Consider the following 6315-nt stretch of genomic DNA (forward strand, 5'->3'; position numbering starts at 1 on the left):
TGCTAAGAAATTTCTGAGAGGACCCGTTAGGAAAAAGTAATGCATTTCAAAAATACAGTGAAAAATTACAATATGATAATAACAGTTTATATAAATCGCTGAACCGTGAAGTTCTATGCGGACTTATGAAGGGAGAGGGAATGGATAAGAGATCGGGAGGGACCTTTATTGTGGAGAGAGAGAAGAGCGGGTCAGTTGTCTAGGTATTTCAGGAACAGGTATAACTTAACAGAGGTGAAAGATAGAGGTTAACAATTCAAGGGAACCGGTATTGAAGAGAAAGATTGCACGGGTCAGTTGTCTAGTTGTCAGTTCCTTCACCCCCTCCCCCCCTATATGTGTTATTAGTGTCGGTCATGATAGTAACAGCTCCAATGCTTACAGAATTTCTATGAGCATCAGCTGTTACCGCCGCAACCAGTACTTAAAACTGTGCTACGGTTTTGTAAAGGGAAAGGGGGGGGGGGGGTGGCCAATTACAGATAGAGACCCTAGATCCAAGCAAGCTGACTGCAGGCACTTACGCCAGCCTCGGGGTAGATGTAAAAAACTAACAGGAAAATTTCAGAAAATAGACGCTTTCCCCAGAACGGGAAATATATGTACAGTCCAACCTCGGTTTGCGAGCGTTTTGCAAGACGAGCAAAACACTCAGCAAACTTTTGTCTCGCAAACCGATTGCCACCCAGGTAAACGAGCACTTACAGCTGCAAGCAGCGCCACTTCGGGGGGATGCCTCTTCCGTCTGCCGGCTAGCCTTCCACGCTGGGTGCCTTCCGCACCATGTTGGAGAGCCTCTGAGCCCACGCAGCCGAGCGCTGTCCCACCTGCCCATTGCGTATGATCACGCACAACGGCAATCATCGATGTCGTGTGTGTTTATACGTGGCACGCATGTGGGACGGCGCTCAGCTGCGTGGGCTCAGGGGTTCTCCAGCGTGGTGCGGAGGGCTGGCTGGCAGACAGAGGAAGCATCTCCTTGAGGCGGCGCTGCCTGAAGCTGTAGAAGGACCCCAATGGTTGCGTGCGGCTGGCCACCTACAAACTGCAGCACCCGACACCCGACAGGTACAAACCCCTGGGCCACCCCTCGCCACTTCCTCCCAGTTCCTTGGCACGTTTTGGGTTCTGGAACGAATTGTCAGCATTGTCATTATGGCCTATGGGGAAAGTTACTTTGATATACGAGTACTTTGGATTATGAGCATGCTTCTGGAACGAATTATGCTCGTAAACCAAGGTACCACTGTATATTTTTTGGGTCCACCCACTCCATGCTCTCATTATATCGGTGCATTCTGAGCTAGTCACACATGTAAACAATGGCTTTCTAAAATTGTCATTTGCAAATGTTAAATCTACAAGATGTAAATGCTGCTACCGTGTTTCCCCAAAAATAAGACAGTGTCATATTAATTTGGAGTCCAAAATACGCACTAGGACTCATTTTTGGGGTTGTTTGATTTTTTTCAATATACAACAATTATCTCTCTCTCCCTACCTCTCCTCTACCCCAATTCTTCCTCTTTCCTTCCCCCCCATGTGCAGCATCATTCCTCCCCTCTCACCCATCCCCTTGTGCAGCAGAACCCCACCGACACTCCCACCGTGAGACTGATATACCTCCGCTCCGAGGCCTCCTAAAGCAGCAGGGATGGGGGTTGCTGAATTGACGAGTCTGATTTTTTTCAGTGAATTGGGCAGCACTAATGTCGAGGATGGAGTCAGGGAGTGTTGGGGACAATCGGAGGGGGGGGGGCTTCGGGGGTCAATTTTAACTAGGGCTTATTTTGGGAGTAGAGCTTATATTAGGAGCATCTTAGGGCATGCTAGGGCTTATTTTCGGGAAACCAGGGTATTTCCACATACAGATTGCACGTAAAGCTTCTAAAATTACCTCCACTATGTGCTTCTGGATGTACATAGTAGTACATCAGTGTCGCTCAAACATTTTTAGCTCCGGCACACTAAACGGAGCACATGTTTTTTGCGGCACATTATAATTGAAATTATAAAATTGCAAAATCAACAAAAAATGAAATTTGAGAGTTATTTATTTAAAGTTCTTTAAGCTACGTATGGGTAATTGTAACAACGGTGAAACTAAAGTAGATAGAACAGAATCGCTAATCAATGCTTGTTTTTGATTGCACAGTAACTCAAAATGTGGCTCGATAGTCTACAAACAAACATGCATTTCATCATCCACCATCTGTAGTCGTTCTCTTTTTTTTTTCGATTTAATTTCTGGCAGAGCTGAAAATCTAAATTTGCAAAGATAAGAAGATCCAAAACAATAACAAAGCCTTGATTGCTTTGTTGCTCAAGTTAAGTTAACTACTGCATAAAAAATAAAATTAAAATTACTTGCCATTAGTTTTCAAGGACCAAATCACATCAAAGAATGATGCTTGGCTGGGCAGTTGTATCCTTATGCACACAAACGCTCATAACATTGACGGTCTCTTTACATTACATTAGAGACTTCTATTCCGCCTGTACCTTGCAGTTCTAAGCGGATTACAATTGAAGATGGCTGGACATTTCCAGGAAGTTACACTTTTAGGGTTGGATACATAGAGAGGCTAGGTTTCGAATTGTGTACATGTCACCTATTCTAGTGTATATTTATGAAGGGAATCTTTAAAAATAAAGTAAAATTCTGGAATTTCTCGTGGCACACCTGGAATTTCTTTGGAGCACACTTCTGTGCCATGCCACACAGTTTGAGAGACAGTGTACTATACCATGATGACAGGACCATATATGCACTACAACAGTGTTCTTCAACCTTTTTACACCTATGGACCGGCGGAAATAAAATAATTATTTTGTGGACCGGCATCGGTCCGTGGACCGGCGGTTGAAGAACACTGGGCTAAGTCGTGGGCCATACCTCGCCCATCTCTACCCAGTCTCCACCCCAGACCCCGCCCCCATAATAGAACTAATTGTAACACTATTTTTTCCATTCATTTTTCACAGATACACAATATAATCTTTTTAACAACACATAATGGTTAACCACAAAATTAAACTACACAAAGCACACTGACAGCAGATGTAAATTCTCAAAATTGACATAATTCAATCACTAAATTCAAATATAAAATCATTCCCCCCTACCTTTGTTGTCTCCCTCCCTCCATGCCTTACCTTCTGGCCTGCTCCTGCCTTGCCATTTTATGATGCCCCCGGTATTATCTTCAGGCCGGCTCCCTCTTCCTCACTGATGCAGTGCACAAAGCTGCGGGCAGTGGCTCCTTGCACGTCCTGTGCCTAATCTGGAAGCCTTCCCTCTGACGTTGAAACGTCAGAGAGAAGGCTTCCGGAGAAGGCTTCCGGTTCAGGCGCAGGACGCGCGTAGGAGCCACTGCCTATGAGGAAGAGAGAGCTGGCTTGAATATAACGCCGCATCGATCGCACCATGGACCGGCGGTTGAAGAACACTGTTTTGGGCCTGATGCATGTGCTGGCCCTGTGGACCAGCAGGAAATTTCTGTGGACCGGCACCGGTCCACAGACCGGTGGTTGAAGAACAGTGCACTACAAAGCTTACAACAGACTTGCCAGGTCTCCTGTATTTTTGTAGGTTAGCTCCTGCACTTCCAATGGGGAGCTGGAATCTCCCGCTGAGCAGCTTCCCCTTCCAGTAGCAGCAGGCGATGCCTTAAAACTGTGAGGTGTGCCAGGGGTGGAGCTGTGGGCGGGGATGGATGTGCCCTAAATCTTCCGCTGAAAAAGCTGGCCCCCTTGGAAACTCTGTTACAACAGGAGATGAAGTAACTTCCCCAAGGTCATGAGGACTGTCAATAAGAAAATAGCTCTAACTTATTTGTGTTACCAACATTATATTAACCAATGATTTTCTGATTATATGTATTTCAGCCTTGCATATGTTGGATATAGAATCCAGAGACAATGGAATTGATAGGCTAGCACACTTTACAGATGTACAGCATGTACTTGTGAAATTGTGAAATGTGCTTCAATTGGTTTTCACATGGATTGCATCTTTTGATAATTATCTCATTGTTGTTGTGATTCCTTTTAATTCAAAGATGTTGATGCAAGATCAGGTCTACTCCAAGACACACTACCTAACCATAGGCAGATTAGAATGACTATGCCCTATGATATTCACTTTCATGAATTTTGTACCTCACTAAAACAGCATCCAGCATTAGGCAGAAAGGGAAACAGAGCTTCCTGATCACGGCACACTATGTAGAGACATTTCAGAGATACAAGGACTGGCATATGAAACACTGCCATCTTATGGTCATTTATGGAAGAACTGTTCGAAAAATGTTTTTTTGTTGGGGTTTTTAAAAAATATTTTGGTTGTAATTTTGTAAAACATTTTTCAGTTTGTCTAGCGGATTTTATAGTCGGAAAATGGTTTGCTGAGAAGCAAACACTAAATAAATGCATACAATATACCACATAATCTGAAGGTTTGTTATATTAGTCTAATAACCCCACTATCTAAACTAAACTAAACTAAGCCATCTCCACAAGCGTAGAGCTCGGCACGGTTTACAGAGTTAGGAAGAAAGGAACTCCAATGAAGGGTTATAGGAAAGGAACAAGAAGAAAGAGAGGGACAAGGGTCCTAGAGAGCAGGAGGTGTTAGATTTTTGAAAAGAGCCAAGTTTTCAGGTGTTTAATTAAATAACTCACCAGTATTAAAATGCAAAGCAGACAGTGGTCTAGCAGTGAGAGGGGGTGCTATCTGGTCTTTTGCACTGAGTGTCACGTATATGATTATCTTCAGTTGGTGGGAGATTATATGTGTGCATGCAATGGAAAGAGCTCCTAGCTCTCAGAGGCTAAACTAGCAGACTTAGAGGAGCTGAGGCAGACGGAGAGGTATATAGAGGAAACCTATAAGGACATAGTAGAAAACTCCCATTTCCAATACGGCAGCCCCTGTGCTGCCTTGAAGGAAAGAGTGTAGCGATGTGGCAATATAGCAATTTGGGGGATCTTCAGACTGCCAATCGAGTAGCTTAACATGATGTAATCCTCATTGATCCCTTTGCAATATTGTCTTAATATTCATTTTCTATTTTATTTAAGTTATTCTTTATATAACCTCAATGGCAGTTGATTACCATGGACGTCACAGCTTTATATACTGTACTATGATACCAACTGAGAAAGCTCTATATTTATATAAGCTATTTACAAACCAAACCTTTAACACAAGACTTTCAGCCTCTTTCTTGATGGAATTGGCTACATTAGTACTCAGAGTTTTTTTGGGTTTGATGGAGCTTTTTATCAACAAGTCCATGGTATCGCGATGGGGGCATCTCTAGCCCCATCGTTAGCCACTCCGTATATGGCAGATTTGGAGGATTCTCATCTATATACCTCAGAATGGTTCAAGGAGATTCTGGTGTGGAAGAGATTTTTGGATATACTGAAAAAATCCTTCACAACTAAGTCAAAGCAACTAATATACACAACAAGGTATGGAAATTCCAATGGTTGTTTTGTGAGGGAAAAAGACCTCAAGTGCTCACAGGTGCCAGATACAGAAAAATCTTGTCTGGTCACAAACGTGCGCTATCATTGGTCCTTATATGAAACCCCCAGTTAGTAAATATATATTGTTAGTAACTTTATAACTATCAATTTGCATTTAAAAGTTACTTAGCTTTTTAAGCTGGTGGGTAAACAGCCGGGGCCATGAAAGTTCTGGGCTACAATAATTACTTTCAATGGAGCATCCCCGTTTCACTTCATAACAGCTTCGTCAGAAGATCTAGCACTTGGAGGTTCCCCGTGGCTGAAAAATAGAAACACAACCATCAGTAAGAAGGCCGTGGGGCACAGGCTACACCTATTTTCTCTATATGGTGTCAGAAGACTAATGACCAGCCACAACTTCCTGTATGAATTTGTTACAGGAGGAGAAACAAAACAGGGGAAAACAAAACCACAAACACAGATATGCAGAAGACAGAATGGAATTGTCCAAATCAGAATGATGTGCGCAAATAAGTGTCCTCCAACTCATCTGATGGTATAAAAATCTTTATTCATCCAATGACACAATGGTTCATCCAACGACTCAATGACTCGACATGCACATGTTTCGGCCCAACAGGCCTGCCTCAGGAATCTTAAGAGCCTCCAACAGTAATATCAACGAATGTTTGAATAGTGCTTCCACTCAAAAGGTGTTGCCAAACTGCAAACAAAAATCAATGAGAGATGTCATGCAGAAATGCTTGTAACCATGTACTTGATATCAGGCAAAGTGACGAGCGTCCTGCTACATCTGCATGTCGAGTCATTGAGTCG

The 6315-nt window shown here is 43.2% G+C and overlaps 1 long non-coding RNA gene across 1 annotated transcript in view; it reads right to left on the reverse strand.

Annotated features, from left to right (window-relative positions):
• LOC117361904 overlaps window positions 1–5794 on the reverse strand; it is a 97230-nt gene extending 91436 nt beyond the window's left edge. The window contains exon 1 of the long non-coding RNA XR_004539743.1: window positions 5725–5794. This is a non-coding gene — a long non-coding RNA (uncharacterized LOC117361904). The remainder of the gene's footprint in view (window positions 1–5724) is intronic.
• Between the last annotated feature and the right edge of the window lie 521 nt (window positions 5795–6315).

The sequence above is a fragment of the Geotrypetes seraphini genome, chromosome 6, assembly GCF_902459505.1.
Source record: "Geotrypetes seraphini chromosome 6, aGeoSer1.1, whole genome shotgun sequence".
Classification (NCBI taxonomy): domain Eukaryota; kingdom Metazoa; phylum Chordata; class Amphibia; order Gymnophiona; family Dermophiidae; genus Geotrypetes; species Geotrypetes seraphini.